Source organism: Theropithecus gelada, chromosome 9, assembly GCF_003255815.1.
Source record: "Theropithecus gelada isolate Dixy chromosome 9, Tgel_1.0, whole genome shotgun sequence".
Classification (NCBI taxonomy): domain Eukaryota; kingdom Metazoa; phylum Chordata; class Mammalia; order Primates; family Cercopithecidae; genus Theropithecus; species Theropithecus gelada.
This window is the reverse complement of record NC_037677.1, coordinates 23858863-23879400: the sequence shown is the minus strand read 5'-3', so window position 1 is coordinate 23879400 and position 20538 is coordinate 23858863. Positions and strand designations below refer to the sequence as shown.

At 38.7% G+C, this 20538-nt stretch overlaps 1 protein-coding gene across 1 annotated transcript in view; it reads left to right on the top strand.

Annotated features, from left to right (window-relative positions):
- Window positions 1-8483: 8483 nt before the first annotated feature.
- MYO3A (myosin IIIA) overlaps window positions 8484-20538 on the top strand; it is a 267913-nt gene continuing 255858 nt past the window's right edge. Inside the window, exons 1-2 of the mRNA XM_025396931.1 lie at window positions 8484-8746; window positions 10158-10244. The gene's annotated coding sequence lies outside the window, so the exon portion shown is untranslated. The remainder of the gene's footprint in view (window positions 8747-10157; window positions 10245-20538) is intronic.

The window sequence follows — 20538 nt, the reverse complement described above, 5'->3', positions numbered from 1 at the left end:
TACCCACTTTTTCAAACTGATTCCCTGCCATACTTACCTCCTAGGGGTTTTCCACACTGATAACATCCTGAATGTTTGTTTGCCTGGTTTTGCCTGAATATGTTCAGGATCTCCTAGAGGTTATCTGTAATATCACACTGTCAATAGGAGACAATAACCCAGTGCATTTTGGACTGAAAATTCCTCACACCCTAGCATCTGATCATTCAAAGTTAATGGATGGTTCTGTACATACAAAAGTCATGTATAAGGTTTATAAAATACCTGTTAACTAATGGAAAACAAGAATTTTGCTCTGTATTTTCAGGTCACTTCCCTTCAAAATAGTTTTTACCTCCATCCTTTTTCCAACTCTACCATACTGTGATTATATCTACCTAGGAACACCCAAATCACTACTTAATTAAATTCGCAATTCAATCACTGAATGGTGACATTCTGCATGATGCTGATAAATTAAGAATATCCTCAAGGTTACTCTTGCATCAGAGCAGAAACCAGGGGTTGAGTGATGTTCACTCTTCCTTCTCAAGCAACTACAGGAAAAAGGGCTCTGCTACAGAGCGAATTCCCGAATGACTTCTGGAACCCTTCAGACTGGGAGGGAGTCATTCTAGTCAGCCACCAGAGGAAATAAAACTGTTTGGCTTCTCTCCTCCACCAACATCATGTCTATGTGTATATGAATGAAAATTGGTTAAAATGAACATCAAAGAGAGACTTGGATTTGTGGAACTCAAGAAGTAAACACTAGGAATCACAGTTTAGGAACAGAGGTAGTCTTCAGAGCAAATGTCATCAACAGGCTGAGGGTGTCACAAGGGATGAGGTGGAGAGGGGGCCATCAAGGGGAACAATGTTAATTGTGTTATACAAGCTCAGAATCCCCATGAGGGAGCTTCCAGCTCTTAGTTCCTTCCTTCTATTCCTCTTCCACTTATTACAAGCGCTTGCAACATTTTAAATTCCTAAATTCTTGAGACAGCTCTGGTCAGAAGGTAAACTCTCACACCAGCCATACTTCCACTGGCTGGAGCAAAGAGGGAGTAAGGAGGGAATCCTTGGAGATCAGCGTGCTTCAGAGGAGACACTCCTCCTCCATGACACTCTGCCCCCGCTCCGTGGTTTCAAAGGAGCCTCTGTGCTCCACAGGCTCCATCCCCCAGCCTCGCCCCACACTCGCATTCCTCTAGGGCCCAACTCTCACCTTCCCGGTGGACCCTGCCCTCCCCATCCTGCTGAAAATTGCAGTCTCCACCCTTTCACCCACTATTTATCCCCTTTCCCTGTTCTATTTATTTTCACATTTATCAACATTTAAAATACACTACATTTGCCGGGTGCGATGGCTCACGCCTGCAATCCCAGCACTTTGAAAGGCCAAGGCGGGAGGATCACTTGAGGTCAGGAGTTAGAGACCAGCCTGGCCAACATGGTGAAACCCCATCTCTACTAAAAATACAAAAAAAAAATTTAGCTGGGTGTGGTGGCGTGCACCTGTAGTCCCAGCTACTCGGGAGGCTGAGGTAGGAGAATCGATTAAACCCAGGAGGTGGAGGTTGTAGTGAGCCGAGATTGTGCCACTGCACTCCAACCTGGGTGACGGAGCAAGACTCTGTCACAAAAAATAAATAAATTAATTAAATTAAAATAAAATGCAGTATATTTTACTTATTTGCTGATTTATTTTGTCTCCATGACTAGAACACAATTTGCCTAAAGGCAGAGATTTTTTACAATTTCTTGGATTGTCATATTCCCTACATTTAGAACACCTGGCATACAAGAAGCTCTTGAGCCATATTTTTGAATGAATGAAATAAGAAATAACTTATTTTCTTAATTTTTTTTCTAGGTGCTGATCCTTTCCAAGCAGGATTCTACACCATTGGTATAAGGATGTCTTTGTTCCCTGCAGAAACTGAGTTGTGGTCCATGAGTATAAGCTTAACAATAGAGACTGTAGTGAATTGTATCTCTTTGTAGGACCATCACAGGTACCTTCCCAACTGAGTTTCCAGTAGCCCAAGCCCAACTACCCTGATATTGATCAGAATATGAGTGGAATGTCTGGGCAAGAGCATGTGCACAAAGAAAAACCAGGGCTCTCTTTGAGATCTTAGCTGTGCCACTACCTTGACATATGACATCAGGCAGGTGAATTAACCCCAAACGTCCTACTCCATAAAACAGGGAGTTGGAGTAAATGATGTTCAAATAACCTTTCATTCCCATGATTCCCCTAGCCTCCAATCCAATATACTCCACAAAGGAAAATGCAGGAGTATAAACATAGACTACTAGTACTGCTGTGATACAGAGGGCTTAAAAACAAATGAAAATAAGAAAAACTTACGGTAATATCAAATTTTTTAAAAACCATGCTAGCTGTAAATATTTTGAAGAAAATATGTCAAATACCTTCCTTTACTTCTTTTTATCTTTATTTTTAAAATTTTTTTATTGTAGAGATGAGGTCTTGCTATGTTGCCCAGGCTGGTCTCAAACTCCTGGCCTCAAGGGATCTTCCTGCTCTGGCCTTCCAAAGGTGGCCCTACAGCCTGCTGGCCTGAGCCACGGCACACATCTACTTTACTTTTTAAAGAGGTTTTTTTTTTTTTTTTTTTTTTTTTTAAATTCAGATAGGAGTCTCACTCTGTCACCAAGACTGGAGTGCAGTTGCGTGATCTTGGCTCACTGCAACCTTCATCTCCCAGGCTCAAGCCATCCTCCCACCTCAGCCTCCTGAGTAGCTGGGACTACAGGCATGCACCACCGTGCCTGGATAAATTTTTGTATTTTTTGCTAGAGATGGGGTTTTGCCATGTTGCCCAGGCTGGTCTCCAACTTCTGAGCTCAAGTAATTTGCCTGTCTCAGCCTCCCAAATTGCTGGGATTATCGGCTTGAGACACGACTCCTGGCCTTAAAGAGGTTTTACACCCTACTTTGTTTTCTCAATACTTGTCCCCTTCTCTCTATCCCCAAAATGTGTGGATTATAAACTCGTCTTATTTATGGTCTTCATTAAGTTTTCTTGGAAAACACACCTTTCAGAATGAAACTACTTTGAATCTGCAGCTTTATTTCCAGTGAAGAATCCAAACCAAATATTTACATTCTAAATAACAATTATTTGAAATGTTATTGTGTCAGTCATGAGATTCAATGGAAATATCTGATAATAAACGAATTTAGGTCCAGGTAAGAAATAAATAACAACAACAAAAAAATTAACTATACAGCAAATGAGACCTATTCTTCCATTCTATTCATTTTAGCACTGCCTGAAATGTACAGATCAGTAGGAAAATAGTCTATGAAGTAGGTGCTGTATGAAACAGTTGGCATGCACTTTACAAAAGTGCACATTTCAGTTAAATTATATGTGAAATTATACACTTCCTCCCTCCCACACAGTAACATAATGGCAAAACAATGACAAAAGTTCAAAATTAATAGAGAAACATCAAGTAGAGGCCACCGATAAGATCTTTTTTTTTTTTTTTTTTTGAGACGGAGTCTCGCTGTGTCGCCCAGGCTGGAGTGCAGTGGCCGGATCTCAGCTCACTGCAAGCTCCGCCTCCCGGGTTTTTACGCCATTCTCCTGCCTCAGCCTCCCGAGTAGCCGGGACTACAGGCGCCCGCCACCTCGCCCGGCTAGTTTTTCGTATTTTTTAGTAGAGACGGGGTTTCACCGTGTTAGCCAGGATGGTCTCGAACTCCTGACCTCGTGATCCGCCCGTCTCGGCCTCCCAAAGTGCTGGGATTACAGGCTTGAGCCACCGCGCCCGGCCGATAAGATCTTAAAATGTGGAATATTTTACTAACAACTATGTGAGTCAAATCTTGAACTCCTGCCTGAATAGATATAAGATGATCATTTTGATGTATTTGAATGAGTAGTATGGATATGTGGATATTTCGAGGTCCTCATAGCTGCAAAACTGACAATGAAGGCACAACCAGCCAAAAGTGCCCAAAATAATAATCAAGAAAACATCAGAGCCATGTGTTCTAAAAAGTTAATAATGTAGATGGTCAGATGATTTAGATAAGTTTAGTAGTGAAAGAATGTGTAGGTTTTAACTGAATATCACTTATATTGGTAATCTTCCATCTTAGAGTATCAGCACATACAGAAAGCAATTTTCCAAACATTTTATAGTTATATATGGCAAAGACGGGTTTCAAATTCAATGCCTAGAACAGTTGCAGCACCTAGAAGCACCCAGTAAATATTGAGTAATGAATAAGAAATGGAGGGATGGATTCCTTAAAAGTGGTCTACTATATCCATCATGCTAACTCTGGCAAATGCATTTTCCTATGAAAAGAACAGTCAAGTATACCACAACTAAGATGATAGTGGTTCAGTAAGCATAAAAGGGAGTGGGAATTCAGTGCGGATACAGAGAAGAAAGAAAGGTCCTAAGAAAAGTCCCTAGGACACAGGAAGGCTGAAGCCCATTCTTGGCCCATCACTGGGAAGCGAGTTCCAGCGTGTTTAGAACATTTGAAGCATCATGTTTTCATCCTTGATAGCTCTGTGAGAATCAAACTCTAATTTGAGCATTTACAGAGGTGGTAACTTTTGGAATTTATTGTGATAAAGAGGTGATTACTAAGATGGTGGCCTTTGAGAAATCATTGATTACTTGCTTCAGTTCCTTATTAGTAAATAGAGACACCTACCTTACAGGTATTTCCATTAAAGAGGGACATTGTGCATACAAAATTAAATAATGCACTAAAAGAAAGTTTGCACTTTTAAAAGAGAGAACTTTTAGACCTACAGGCGATTTACTTTTTTTTCTTGCCTGGGAGGGTCACCACCCAGTCATAATTATAAATGCATGGAGTCTTCCTACAAGGGGTGTGAGTCATACATGCAATGATTTAACTTATTATAAAGTGGAGAGGGCAAAGCAGTAGAAAAATCAGGAAACATCTAGAATACTCTAAGATGGTGAAGGGCTAAATTAAGGCAAGATCAGCAGAATAGACAGATAAGGCTAAATTTGAGAACTAATTTGATTGGGCTGCAATTCATGCACAAATATCACAAGGTAGGGTTTCTGAAGCTCAGAAAGCAGGAATGAGCTATCTTTCTTCCATTAATTGGTCTCCCAGATCACTGGGTCACTTGTGCTGGGCTCACTGATGAGATGCCATTAGCCTACAAGGTGGAGGTTTGCTCCTGGCAAGTGCATTCATTTCTCTCTCTCTCTCTCTCTCTCTCTGTCTCTGTCTCTCTTTTTTTTCTTTTGAGATGGAGTCTTGCTTTGTCATCCAGTACAGAAGCGCGATCTCCGCTCACTGAGATTGCTCCACCTCCCCAGCCTCCTGAGTAGCTGGGATTACAGGCATGAGTCGCCTTGCTCGGCCCAGTTCTGCTTTCTCTGAGCCTTTTTGACAAGAACTAGATGGGTAGGTTAAAACTGGAATGAGGTGGGACTGTGGCATGCACCTGTAGTCCCAGCTACTCAGGAGATTGAGATGGGAGGATCTCTTGCACCCAGGAGTTTGAGATCAGCCTGAGCAGCAGCATAAGGAAAAAAAAAGTTGATATTGCCAGGTGTAAGACGAACAGGACATCATGCTTCTTCCAATGGCAGGCTATGCTGTGAAATGTCAACAACAGTCCCCTTTTTTGAGTGACTACTTCTTTCTAACTCATTGGAAAATCTTGCTTCCTATGCTCATAGACTACCAGAAAATTTGATTTTTGAAATTATGTCACTAAGAATGAAATCTCCCATAATTGCTTGTAGGATCTAACTCACTTTGACAACAGAGACATGGCCCCGATTTACAACTCAAGTACAGAGCTTCAGATAAGGAGTTTCCTAAGACAGCATTCCACATTTATCCAAAGAAACAGAACCCTTGGTCACAGCCCAAACCTCATGTTGACCCCTTACTCCCAGCTCTGCTTTGCTTTGAGCCTATCACAACCTCACTTCATGGTTTCTCTAGTGTGTAGTATCTCCACTGTAACATTGAGTCAGTGAACTTGACTTTGTGGGACTGTAGGTTTTGTTCTTGATGGTCTTAGGCTGGTGGGATTGGACACACTATTCTATTCCGTGTTAATGTCATTCTTTTCATTATTATAGCATAATTACATGTTTCTTTTTCCATTGTCTTATCTATCAAAAGGTTCTTGGGGCCGGAGGCAGTGGCTCACGCCAGTAATCCCAGCACTTTGGGAGGCTGAGGTGGGTGGATCCCAAGATCAGGAGATCGAGACCATCTTGCCCAACATAGTGAAACCCTGTCTCTACTAAAAATACAAAAATTAGCAGGGCATGGTGTCAGACACCTGTAGTCTCAGCTACTCGGGAGGCTGAGGCAGGAGAATCAATTGAACCTGGGAGGTGGAGGTTGCAGTGAGCCGAAATCATGCTACTGCACTCCAGACTGGCAACAGAGTGAGACTCCATCTCAAAGAAAAAAAAAAGGGTTCTCAATGTTTTGGTCTTAAAACCCTCCTTTATTTACACTCTCAAAAAGTTTTGAGGACTCCAAATAACTTTTATGTTATAGCAATTAAAACAGAGAAATTTTAAAAATATATTTCACCAGTAAGCTCATTACATGTTAACATGAATAGCGTATTTTTAAATGAAAAATACCTGTATTTTCCAAAACCAAAAAAGTTTAACGGTAAGAGTGGCATTATTTTATAGTCTTGCACATTTCTTTAATGTCTGGCATAATAGAAGACGTTATCAGTTTCTGCATTCAATCTGTGTGATATCACATATTATAGAGCCACTAGAAAACTTCATCATAAATTCATTTTAAAAATGGTAGATAAAAAGGAGTGGAAAAAAGTCTTATTGCTATTATTAAAGCAATTTTGATCCTGTGAACCTCCTGAAATGGTTTCAGAGACCGCCCCCGACCCCCAACAAATTTCCCCTAGACCACACTCTGAGAGCCACTGGACTTAGCTCTTCTAGCTTCTGTAGTTTTCATATGAATTCTAGAATATATTTGTCTCTTAATTTGGGAGGTAGTAATTATGTGTTTAACATCTTGTCTTCTCACTTAGGATTCCTGTGTCTTTCCAATTATAAGTAGTCTCTCAAGAATCCTGCATTTTTAAAATGTTCCCACTTTTCTCCTATATTTCTCGTTTTTTATCATTCTTAGTTATTTCGTGTTCTTTCATGTTTCTGTTGTGAACGGGATCTATTTTTCTATTGTATTTTAATTGGGTATTGTTTATCTCTGTTGTGATCGTGACTTTATTGTGTATGTGAGCTCTCAGTTGCTCTGTTTAATTCTTAAAATCTCCCAGGTATGTCCAAATGGCCCTAATTATGTTGAATAATATATGTGCTGTGATCCGTTTTCTGATGAAATAACTTCTTGAAAATTTGAAGCTGTTCATATATGTTAGGCTATTGATTCAATATCATCCCTATTAAAAATCCACTGTTCAATTTCTAAATTTCTTTTTTGAGATGGAGTCTCGCTCTGTCGCCCAGACTAGAGTGCAGTGGTGTAATCTCGGCTCACTGCAAGCTCTGCCTCCCGGGTTCACGCCATTCTCCTGCCTCAGCCTCCCAAGTAGCTGGAACTACAGGGGCCTGCCACCATGCCCAGCGAATTTTTTGTATTTTTTAGTAGAGACGGGGTTTTACTGTGTTAGCCAGGATGGTCTCGATCTGTTGACCTCGTGATCCGCCCGCCTCCACCTCCCAAAGTGCTGGGATTACAGGCGTGAGCCACCGCGCCCGGCCCAATTTCTAAATTTTAAAGCTACTTTAAGAGGAAGGGTCTTGAATATACCGAATGACCTTTTGAAATAGATTTTTTAAATCACATTTTTTCCCTAAGATACACATTGATTAGGATTAGATGATCTCTCTTTGGTCTCTTCTGTAATTCTCATTTAGATAACATGAAAGATAGACCCATTGAGATAATTAACAGAATCAAAGGATGTTTTTGTTGTAGTTCTCACCTGTTGAATGGATGAAGGTATAGCAATACTCAAAATGTCCCTAGAGACTGTTCAAGAGAATCTGGCCATCAGGGTCCCCCCAAGTGAGCCCTGTGTGACAGGAGACCACAGATGGTCTGGAAAGGATTGCAAAGGACCAGGTAGAGTGTTGGTGACTAACGGGCTGCCTCCTGAGGGCAGAAGTTCCTGCCTTTGACTTCAGCCCCAGCCCTAACCTCCTTATCAGTCTGCAAAACGGAACTGGACCCTAGGAGCGATCTCATTAGCCACTATCCCTCTTGGACCTGAAACCCATTACCTTCTCCGGGTCCGGGTCCCTCGCAGTGTGGGGAAGTTCCTGGGAGGAAGATACCACAAGGGGCCGGGAGCAGAATTTGCTCCAGGCACTGGGCCAGTCCGTGAGGGCTCCTGGATCCGGGGTCCCCATCCCTTCTCGCCGGGCTCTGGGCCAAGAAGGCGCGGCCGGAGTGCCGGGAAGCCCCTCGGCAGCCAGCCAAGGGCCCTCTGAGGATCTGGATGGCGCGGATGGCGCGGCCTCCACCTGCGGGCGGTGGAGAGCGCGGCGAGAGGAAAAGTATTCCCCGCGAGCCGGAATAAGGGGCGCCCTAGGTCCGGCAGGCCCGGGTCAGATCCTCCCGCCGACCTTCGGCCCGCCCCCTGCAGCCGGCCCAGTAACTCCCCAGCTCGGCTGCCCCTGCCCGGCCCTACAGGGAGCGCCCGTAGCCAGCGCCCGGAGAAAGAAGTAAGGAGGCGCGCGACTTTCCGCCCACGTACGGGTCGGAGCGCCGGGGACTGGCGTGGGGCGGCGGCGGGTTGCTGGGTTAGCGCGGCGCTGGAGGCGGCCCCGCTTCCTTGGACCCCGGGGCTTGAGGGGCCGGCCCGGGGCTCCCTGAGCGCGAGGCCGCCGCCACCGCCCGCTCACCCAGGTCAGACCCGGAGGACCTGTGTGTATGTCGGGGTCTGGGGTGAGAGAAGGGACTCGAGGGTAAAAGTGGAGCGGGAAACAGAGAAGGGGAACGTGAGGCTTGAACTGGATGGGAGAGCTCGAGGGGAGAAGGAGAGGGATGAATTTGAGGGGGAAACGGGGGCGGGGGGTGAACTCGAGGGGGAGCCAGGAGGAGGGAACGGGAAGGGTGAACGTGAGGGGTGGACTTGAGGGAAGATCTTGTAGGTGAACCCGAGGAGGGAACGCAAGGGGATAGTGAGGGGGGATCTCGAGGAGGGAACGTGAGGAATGAACTTGAGGAGGAAACAGGAGGGGTGAACGTGATGGGGAAACAGGAGGAGGGAACGGGAAGGGTGGCGTGAGGGGTGAAGGAAGATCTTGAAGTGTGAACTTGGGAAAGAAACGTAAGGGGAGAACCTCGAAGAGTAACGAGGGGCGAGAACTGAGGGGGACTTCAGGGGGACTGGAGGGAGGAGGCACCGGGTCTGGCGGGGTCGCCTCGGAGACCTGTGGCGCTCGCGGGCTTGGCGGCGCCGCCCACAGGTGGCGCTGGGTGGCCCGTCCCTGAGGGAACTGCGTTCTGGGTGATTTCTCGGAACAAGCAGGTGGGTGGAGCTGGGGTCCCGGCAACCCCAAATGCGTCTGTAAAGGAGTTTTCCTTTTAAGGAGAAAGAGCAGACAAGAAAAGTATGATCATTATTGAGAAATAGAGAAACCTACCAGAAGAAGGATGTCCTTTCAACTCTGCTCACCGACAGCTCTGTTCTGTTCTCCAAGTAGTTGCTAATTCGCACCTTGCTCCTATCCCCCTTCCAGAAAAAATTTTTCATTATTATCGTTAGAATGGAAATTGGCCATAAGCCTTGAAATAACTGTTGTAATGCCACTGAACCCTATACACTAAGCGTTTTTGAAAACTCAAAGAATCTTCATGGATTTTCTGGTTGTTTCTAGTTTTCTTGGTGAATTAACTAATTGTACAGGTAAGGCCTCTTAAGCATTTTTATAATTCACACGGATCTGGTAGCCGGAGAGTTGTTTAATGCCAGCACATGAAATGAGGGGCTCTGAATTCCTTGTTCATTGTGTAGAAGTGCGAAAAGTTAGTTACTGAGGAATAAACTATTTGTCTTGCCCTTCTACCTAGAAGTTTCTAAGTTCAACTTCTGGTTATTTCCCCCAGATCCTGAATGTTTACTCCCATAAAGCCATGATCTTTTTGTTTTGGGTTACAGGCCCAGGGCCCCGGTGCAGCCTGGACACAGTATTCAAGGTCTTGGCGTCTGAGCATTATTATGCCCTATCTTCAAGCTTTGTTAACGGTAGGTGATAAAATTGAGAAGTGTTCTGGATTTGCCAGAACCGAAGTGCCAATTTTTGATAGATAAATGGGGGTGCATGTTATTCTTGCCATATTGATTTTTATTACATTATAAAAGATAATTATTTCAAAATGGGAAAATTTACAGATGCATAAGCTTTCAAAGATAACATGGGCTTTATGAATATATTGATGGGATGTCTAGCATGTGAAAAATTACATTCATTTGTCTTAGTCCTTTAAAATTATTATCTGGGGACGAAAATGCAAACTAAAAGATTGAATTTGGTAATCTTTAATATCAACTTAGTATATGTGTGTATATATACATATATTACAATTTGGTCATGTCACATAATTTGATAGCATCATCTTGTCCTTTTTCGACTGCATCTTTACACGCTAAATTTTTGCATTTATTCTTTGAAAAATAATTTTCTCTGTCAAATCCAAAATATTTGAAGGTCCATTATTTGCTACAAGTGGTTTTGATAAATATTTGGAGGCTGAAATACCCTTTAGAACGTATAGTTCTTTTATATAAATCATATAAAGTTTGTAAAATGTTTATTATGTAAATAATTTCTGCAGTGTTATTTCCAACTGCGTTTTCTTTTTCTTTTTACAGACAAGGATCCTTTCATTAGTTTTGTCTGGGAATTGATAATTTGAATGATTGTACCTAACAAACAAACTCCCTTCCCCTAGTAATAGGAAACAAACTCAGTTATTCATCAGAGGGTAAATAGAAGATTTCTGATAAGCTTTCAAATTGATTCACAGATGATCGCTTACTACTTTGGTGACACATAGGGAGTTAGGAACCTCAAGTTGGGAAGCATTACTCTTTTGAACTAAAATCATCTGTCATTGGACACTTAATTTCTACCATGAACTTAAACATTATGACCTTAAAAGCTTTCTAATCTTTAGTTTTCTTTTCTGAAAATATGGGTTACAGTAATGCTTTTCTAAAGAGCTTCTCCTGAGAATTAAATGACATACTGCATGTAAAATTTTAAGCACAGTAGGTACCTGGAATATGGTACACAGTTAAAAAAAAGAAAACTAGTCACTGTTAATACCCATTTTTCCTAATATCTGAGGGTGATTAGATACTGTGGATATGTTTATATTTATAGGTCATTTCTTGATAAATAATGCAGAACCTCACATAAAAGTAGTATGCTGATGGTTTCAAGCCTGAATTTGGCCTTCAAAAGTGTTTCTTTGGGTCAGCTCAGTACTTTAAAATAATTGATTTACTTACCAATATTTTCAAATTAGTTAATTTTGTGTAACTTCCTGGAGTCCTGGCTTCTCCTGAAAAAATGGAGGACCAGGCAAGACAGCTCTTGCGACTGCTCATAGCAGAAGCCAGGAGGAGTTGCCCACTTTGGATGGAGTATACATTCTCCACTTTGCCACGTTGCTGTCATCCTCTGCCTTTATTTCATCAAGACCTGCTTCACTCATGTATTTCACCTCCCTCACCCCTGCAGACATTTGACTTTGTGACTTCTGACTCTGGAAATATCCGTTACTAACTTGAACAGTTCGTTGTGTGGCTCACACAATAACTTAACTGTCATCCTTTGAAAAGGAGAATAATCATATATTGCAACTTGCAAAGCAGTTACTCATAAAACTGAGTTGATACTTATATCAACTCTGAGAATTTGTTCAGACATGCGTTATTATCCCATTTTACAGCTGTGGACATTGACTTATACGTTTATAGTAAAACTTAAAATAATGATCTGGTGACTTAAAGTTTTTGGGGGGCTCACCTTTTAAAGATAGAGATTTTTTTAAAGGAAATTATAGCCTTTCTTTTGGTTCTAGCATTTATTTTAAGCAAGTACTTTAATCCCCATAACTATCAAGGGAGAAAATGAATGATGGAGAACTGAATACATGTACAAAAGTATATAAGTAGATTTTGTATTTTCCTCTCTGCAAAACATTTTAAAGCAAATTGAAGGGAACAAAACATTGGTTATGACTCATTCAAAACAGAGCATACATATAACTGGACAAGGTCTGTTTTAAACTATACTTTAGTGTTGTTGGAAAGCTGGAAAGAATGTGTGTCCGGTTCATCTGGTCTGTAATTAAGCTAGACCAGATTTCTGTGACCAGTTAAGCTAGACCAATTCCTGTGTTTTAGTGTTCTGTAAGAAAAGAGACACCTGAAATTTGTTTGGTGATTCAGACTGGTGTTTTACATGGCAAATTTAGTTTTTTGTAGGTTTCTTTGAACCAGGAGGGCTTTGTTTTATTATTTTCATGATCATCCCAGGAGAATAATCTATAGAATAAATTAAAATCAGGGATATTGCATTTACAGGTGTAGTAACTGTGTATAGTCCTGCTGATGTGTGACTATGTATGAGAGAAGTTCAAACCAGTCTGATAGAGGCTGAGGGAAAGAAAGCATCTAGGCAAAGACAACAGCAGGTCCTGGGACAGAAAAGGGTTTAACAATGTTCTGAGTCCCATCAGAAGGCAATTGAGGCAGAAGTCACTGAGAGTGGTGAGAACACGGGAAAGTCAGAAATGGCCAGATCATTCAGGGTCTGGAGAACTTGGTAAAGAATGTGGATTTTGAGGGATTTTTAGCAGGAAAATCAGATGATCTGATTTCTATGTTGACATCATCCTGGCTACTCTGTGGAAAGAGACAAAATTCTATAGCTGGCCAGCTGAAACTCTAGTGTGTTTCTTCCATCATAGGCAGGAACTTCTTTTGAATCTGATGTAATCCTTATGTGATGCAGTGTAAGCAGCTTGATAGAAGTGGGTCCATAAAGGGAAGGATCTGTGAATAATATTCTACAGAATATACATGATGAATGTTTATAAAAGTGAAACTCGTGACATTCAAATATTGCTTGGTTTTGAGTAAAGCTATATGCTGCCTTCTTATCATGTTCTATATCAATGAGGCAACTTGTATTTTCATTAAAAGATGGTGCCTCTATGTATTTTGGAAAGTTAATGATTAAATTTATTGATATTTGCATTATATTAGAAAAGAAAATGTGCCTATGTTCACTTATGAAGCAGTTATTACTAAGGTGGGTTTCTAACCTCTTCTACCAATGGATTTGGTCATTACATGTGAAGTATTATGAGATACAGAGCTTGGAGAGAATGGTTTTTGTTTAACTTATGTACTCTCCTTAGAGGTTATATGAGTAAAGAATTAAGTGTTTGGAGTTCAAATATGAAGGCCCATGAATGCAATCATTTCAAGAAAAATAGCTTTTATTTTTCTATTTTTTTCCTTCTGTAATATTTCTAGGAAATTGTCCATCCAATCTGTTTTTAGATTTATTAATATAAAATTATCTTTTTAGTCTCTGCTCTAATTTGTTAGTCTTTTCATACTTAATGTTACACATCTGTACCTTCTTTCTTGCTTGTTTTTTCTTGATCAATCTTGACAAGGATCTCCCTATTTTAAAAAATCACCTTTAAAGAACTATTATATTTATGAATCCCCTAGTCTGTCTTTCTCTTTTCCTGTAATGTTTTTCTTTAATTTATACCCTTCTTCTCTCCCCTTTTTCTACTTTCATTGGTTTTATATAATTTTAGCTTTTCTTCCTTTCTAATGTGAAATTTGAGGCTATATATTTTCCTCTGTGCACTGCTTTAGTTGCTGGTCGTACATTTTGATGAGTAGAATTTTCATTATTATTCAGTTCTAAGTCTATTTTAAAATGTTCATTATGTTTCCTTTTTGACTTTTAAACTGTTTAGTGCCTTTTTAAGGTATGCAATTGTATAGTGTTTTTTAACAACGTAGTTTGTAGTAGTTAATTTCTTAATTGCATTGCAATCATATGTGCTTAGAGAGTGTATCTATTCTTTTTTGTATGTAGGATTTCATATGTATTCTGGCATATCCATTAAATACTCCTTGTTAATTATATTGTTTAAATTTTATTTATCCTTACAAACACTTTTTTTGTTCAGTTAATCAAAAAATTACAGAGAACGCGTGTTAAAATCTCCCATTAAAACTGTGAATTTATTTCTTTATTTCTTTCAACTTTTATTTGACATGTTTTGGGGTTCTGTTTTGAGTTTTTGTATTTTCTTGATGAATTAAGTCTTTGATGACTATGTAGTGGCCATCCTGCCTCTAATAAATATTTTTACTTTAAAATATATTTTGTCTGTTATTGAGCTAGCCACATCACTTTCTTTTATCGAGGATTACATGGTACCATATCGTACTTCCATTCTTTTCTCTCTATTTAGGTTTTAGGTGGATGTCTTTCAAACAGCCCATAGCTACCAATTTCTTTCTTTTCATTGGTGAGTATAGTCCAGTTACAATTATTGTGGTTACTGGTGTATTATAATGATTTCCACATGTTATTTTGTGCTTTCTATTTCTACTGCTTTTTCTTTATTTTATGTTTCCTTTATTCTCCTTTCCTGAATTTTTTAATTGAATGGCTTTTGTAAAGTCAGGTTTTTTTCCCTTTCATATTTTGGAGACTATACACAGTAATTTGAGATTCTACTATTACAAGTATTTGACATATATATTTTTCTTTTAAAGTCTAAAGTTATTTCTAACTGCTTCCTGAACTATAGAGGAACTTAGAACATTTTAAATCCTATCACGTTTCCACTTTTGGTTATTACTGTTCAGCCTTGTCCAACATAGCCCATTATTGTATCCTACAATTAGTGTTAGTTTAGATACAACATAAAGTTTCTTTGCTGTTTTCGGTAATTTAGACCTTTCTTGCAGGATCATTGTCATTTTTGAAGCATATCCTTTAGAAGTGCTCTTTCTCAGGGGTCAGTGGTGTTAAACTTTTTTTTTTCTGAAAAATACCTTTATTTTGCCTTTCATCTTGAAAGATAATTTTATGGGTACTTTTGTTAATTTCAGATTAGCAATTATTTTCTTTCAGTGTTTTGAATATATTATGCTACTGTCTTCTTTTGAAAAATCAGCAATCATTCCAATTATTTTCCTCTGTATGTAATAACTCTTTTCTATCCGGTTGACTTTAAGAGCTTCTTATTGTCTTTGTTGCTGTATAGTTTCATTGTGGTGTATATAAGTGTGAATTTCTTTTTATTTATCTTATTCGAATTTTCCTGAATTGGAGTGTTCATAACTTTCATCTATTTTGGAACCCTCTCAGTCGTTATTGGTTGCCTTTCTCCATTCTCTTATTTTCTCCTCAGATTCTGATTAGATTTGTATTAGGCTGAATCAGTCAAGAAAACAGAGTTAATGCCATATAGTTCAACAGAAGGAATTTAATATGGAGAATTAGTGACAAATGTTTGTCACATCTGAAAGCCAAATAGGGGATAGTGAGGCAATTTAAAAGTTAACAGTGGCAAAAAACTGTTGTCACTTCCCAGGCTGCAGGAGGTAGTCTTAGCAGAAGCCAGAATCTGAGGCTATCTAGAACCCCGGCGGTTTCTGTCCTACAGGAACAGCGACCATAGAGAGCCACAGCAACTGATGGAGACATCACCATAGAAAGCAAAGAAGGCAGAGGAAAAATACTTTGATTTCTCCCTTCTCCCTACTTGGGACTCATTGGCAGAATTTCTCAGGGCAGGAAGCCAGTTGGACAGGGAGTGTAGGAAATATGGTTTTGAGATGTCACTCCCCAAGATTCAGGAGATGGATGATTATGCATGGATGTGAGAGCAGCCTGACCATCCCATTCTCCTCTCCATATCTTTTAACCTGGTTTTCACATTTTTCTATGATTTTGACCCCCTGCATTACATTCTCGGTAATTATATTGCTGTGGTAAAAGATACATTACATAAAATTTTCCTTTCAAACTGTTTTTAAATGTGCAGTTCCGTGGCATTAAGTACAGTCACATTGTTGCCCAACCATTAACACCATCCATCTCCAGAAATTTCTTATTTTCCCAAACTGAAACTCTGCATTCAACAATAGTTCCTGTTCTCTCTTCCCTCAGCTGCTAGCAACCACAATTCTACTTTTTGTCTTTGAATTTGACTATTCTAGACACCTCATATGAGTGGAATTGTATATTTCCCTTTGCGACTGGCTTACGTTGCTCAACATAAGGTCTTCTAGGCTCATCCATCTCATCCATGTTGTATTATGTGTCAAGTTTCCTTCCTTTTTAAGGCTGAATAATATTTCTTTTCTTTTTTCTTTCTTTCTTTCTTTTTTATTTTTTTTAGACAGAGTCTCTCTCTGTCGTATAGGCTGTAATGCAGTGGCACGATCTCAGCTCACTGCCACCTCTGCCTCCTGGGTTCAAGTGATGCCTCTGCCTCACCTCCCGAGTACCTGGGACTACAGGCATGTGCCATCACACCTGGCTGATTTTTATATTTTTATTAGAGATGGGGTTTCACCGTGTTGGCCAGGTTGGTCTTGAACTCCTGACCTCAAGTGATCCGCCTGCCTTGGCCTCCCAAAGTGCTGGGATTACAGGCGTGAGCCACCGCGTCCAGCCAAATAATATTTCATTTGTAGGTGTATACAGCATTTTGTTATCCATCTGTCAGTGGACATGTAGGTTATTTCTGTCTTTGGCTATTGTGAATAATACTGCCATTAACATGGGTGTACAAATATCTCTTTAAGCCTTTGATTGAATTCTTTGGCTTATATTCAAGAGATGAAATTTTTATCCTATGGTAAGTCTATATTTATTTTTGTGAAGAATTGCCATACTATTTTCCACAGCAGCTGCAATATATTCCTGCTAGCAATGCACAAGAGTTCCAATTTCTCTACAACATTAACAACACTGAAATCTCTTTCTGGGTTTCTTTTTTCTAAATAATAACTTATAATGAGCATGAAGTGGTATCTCATTGTGACTTTCTGATTTGCGTTTTCCTAATTATTAGGATGTTGTACATCATTTCATATGCTCATTGACCATTTGTATATATTATTTGGAGAAACTTCTAATCAAATCCTTTGCTCATTTTTTAATTGGGTAGGTTTTTTTTTGAGTGGTGGGAGTTATTTATATATTCTGTATGTTAACCCTTTATCAAAGATATGATTTGCAGATGTTTTTTCTCATTGTGAAGATTGTCTTTTCACTCTGTTGTTGATGTTTTGTACATCCCTTGATATCCAAAAGTTGTGGTTCTTACCAAGTCCAATTTATGTATTTTTTTCTCTTCTGCTTGTGCTTTTGGTGTCATAGCCAAGAAATCATTGCCAAATTCATTTTCATGAAGCTTTTCCCATATGTTTTCTTCTAAGTGTTTTATTATTTTAGCTCTTATGTTTGAGTCTTTGATCTATTTTGAGTTAATTTTTGTATGTGATCTAATAGTAATGTTCTTTTGCATGTGGATATCCAGTTTTCCCACCACCACTTGTTAACAAGACTGTTTTTTCCCTATTGTTGGAAATCATTTGACTATATTTCTGGGCTCTCTATTTCACTCTATTTGTCTATATGTACCAGTACCACAATGATTTGATTACTGTAGCATCGTAGTAAGTTTTGAAATCAGGAAGTATAAAACCTCCAACTTTGTTCTTCTTTACAAGATTACTGGAGATCCTTTGAAATTCCACGTGAGTTTTAGGATGTTTTTATTTCTATTTCTGCAAAAAAAATCATTGGGATTTTGATAACAATTGCATTGAATTTATAGATCACTTTGGGAAATATTGACATTTAACCAATATAAAATCTTCCAATCCATGAACACAGGTATCTTTCCATTTATTTGTGTGTTCTTTAATTTCTTTCAGCAATGTTTGTAGTTTTCAATACACAAGTCTTTCATCTCCTTGGTTAAGTTTATTCCTAAGTATTTTATTCTTTTTGATTCTATTGTAGATGAAATTATTTTCCTAATTTCTTCTGGTTGTTCATTGTTATTATACAGAAAAACAACAGATTTTTGCATGTTGATTTTGTATCCTGCAGCTTCGCTGAATTCATTAATTAGTTCTAACGTGTGTGTGTGTGTGTGTGTATGTGTGTATGTGTGTGTGTGATTCTTTAGGATTTGGTACATATAAGATCAAATAGTCTGTGAACAGAGATAATTTTAATTCTTTCTTTCCAGTCTGAATGCTTTTATTTATGTTTCTTGCCTGATTGCTCTGACTGGGATTTCCAGCAATATGTTGAATAGAAATGGTAAAAGTGGGCATTTTTGTTTTGTTCCTGATCTTAGGGAAGAAGCTTTTAGTCTTGCACCAGTGAATATAATGTTAGCTATGGGCTTTTTACAAATGGTTATTATGTCAAGGTAGTCTTTTTCTGTTCTTAGTTTGTTGAGTGTTTTTATTTTGAAAGGGTGAATTTTGTCAAATGCTTTTGCTGCATCAACTTAAATAATCATGTGTTTTTTCCCCTTTCTTCTGTTAATATGGCATATTACACTGGTTGATTTTCATATGTTGAATAATTTTTGTAGTCCAGAATAATTCTCCACTGGTCATGGTGTATGATCCTTTTAACATGCTGTTGAAGTTAGTTTGCCTGTATTTTGAGGATTTTTGCATCAATCTTCACAGATATATTCATCTCCAGTTTTCTTCTCTTGTAGCGCCACTGTCTGGTTTTGGTGTCAGGATAATGCTGGCCTCAGAGTTAGGAAGTGTTCCCTCTTTTTAATATTTTTGGAAGAGTTTGAGAAGGGTTGTTGTTAATTATTCTTTAAATGTTTGGTAGAATTCACCAGTGAAGTGATCTGGTCCTGAGATTTTGTTGTTGTTGTGGTAGAGAAGTTTTTGATTACTAATTCAATCTCTTTTATAAGTGATACCTCTCTTCAGATTTTCTACCTCATCATGATTCAGTCTTGGTGAGTTGTGTGTTTCTATGAATTTGTCTATTTCATCTAGTTTATCCAATTTGTTAGCATACAAATGTTAACAGTACTCTCTTCTAATCATTTTTGTTTCTCTGAAATTGGTAATAATTTTCCCTCTTTGATTTCTTGTTTTAGTTATTTATGTCCTCTCTTCTAGTAAATCTGCTTAAAGGTTTCTCAATTTTGTTGATCCTTTTGAAGAATCAACTCATGGTTTTGTTGATTTTCTCTACATTTTTGTTCTCTATTTTATATATCTCTGCTGCATCTTCATTATTTTCTAGTGTTTTTTTTTGTTTTGTTTTGTTTTTGTTTTACCACCTTTAGGTTCAATTTGCTACTCTTATTCTTGTTCCTTAAAGTGTAAAGTTACATCATCGATTTCATATTTTTCTTCCTTTTTTAAATTTAAGCTTTTAGAGCAACAAATTTATCTCTTAGCAGTACTTTCACTGGATTCTGTAAGTTTTGCTATGTTGTATTTTTATTTTCATTTGATTCAAGATATTTTTGGTTTTCTCTTGTAATTTCTTATATAACTTATTGGTTGTTTAATAGTGTACTGCTTAATTTCTACATATTTGTGGATTTTCCAGTCTTCTAGTTTCATTGCATTTTGATCAGAAAGGATGTTTAGCATGTTTTCAGTCCCTTTAAAATCATTAAGGCTTGTAATGCACAAACACATAGTCTATAATGAAGAATGTTCCTGTGCACTTGAGAAAAATGTGCATTCTGTCATTGTTGGGTGCAGCGTTTTGTGTATGTCTGTTAAATCTAGTTGGTCTATAGTGTTGATTGTGTCCTTTATTTCTGATTTTCTGTCTCATTGTTCTGTCCATTATTGTGGATATTGAAATCTTCTACTATTATTGTAGAGCTGTCTCTTTTCCCCTTTAGTTCTGTCAATGTTTGTTCATATATTTTAGAGCTCTAAATTTTGGTACATGTATGTGTATAATTGTTATGTATACTTGGCAAATTGACCATTTTATCATTATCCCATTTTCTTTGTCCCTTGTAAGAGTTTATGACTTGAAGTCTTTTATAGATAGCATATAGTTGCATCAGGTGTGTTTCTTTCTAAAATTCATTCTGCCAGTCTCTTTTTTGATTGGAGAATTTAATCTATTTACATTTAAGACACCAATAGAGAAGAACTTACCATTATCATTTTTTGGTTGTTTTTTGATGTTATAACATTTTTGTTACTCATTTCCTCTAGTATTATCTCCCTTGTATTTAGTGTATATTTTGTAATGACATGTTTTGATTCTTTTCTTATTTTCTTTGTGGCTACCATGGGTATATACTGAAATTATAGCAACTTATTTTATTTTATTTTATTTTAATTTATTTATTATTATTATACTTTAAGTTGTAGGGTACATGTGCATAACGTGCAGGTTTGTTACATATGTATACTTGTGCCATGTTGGTCTGCTGCACCCATCAACTCGTCA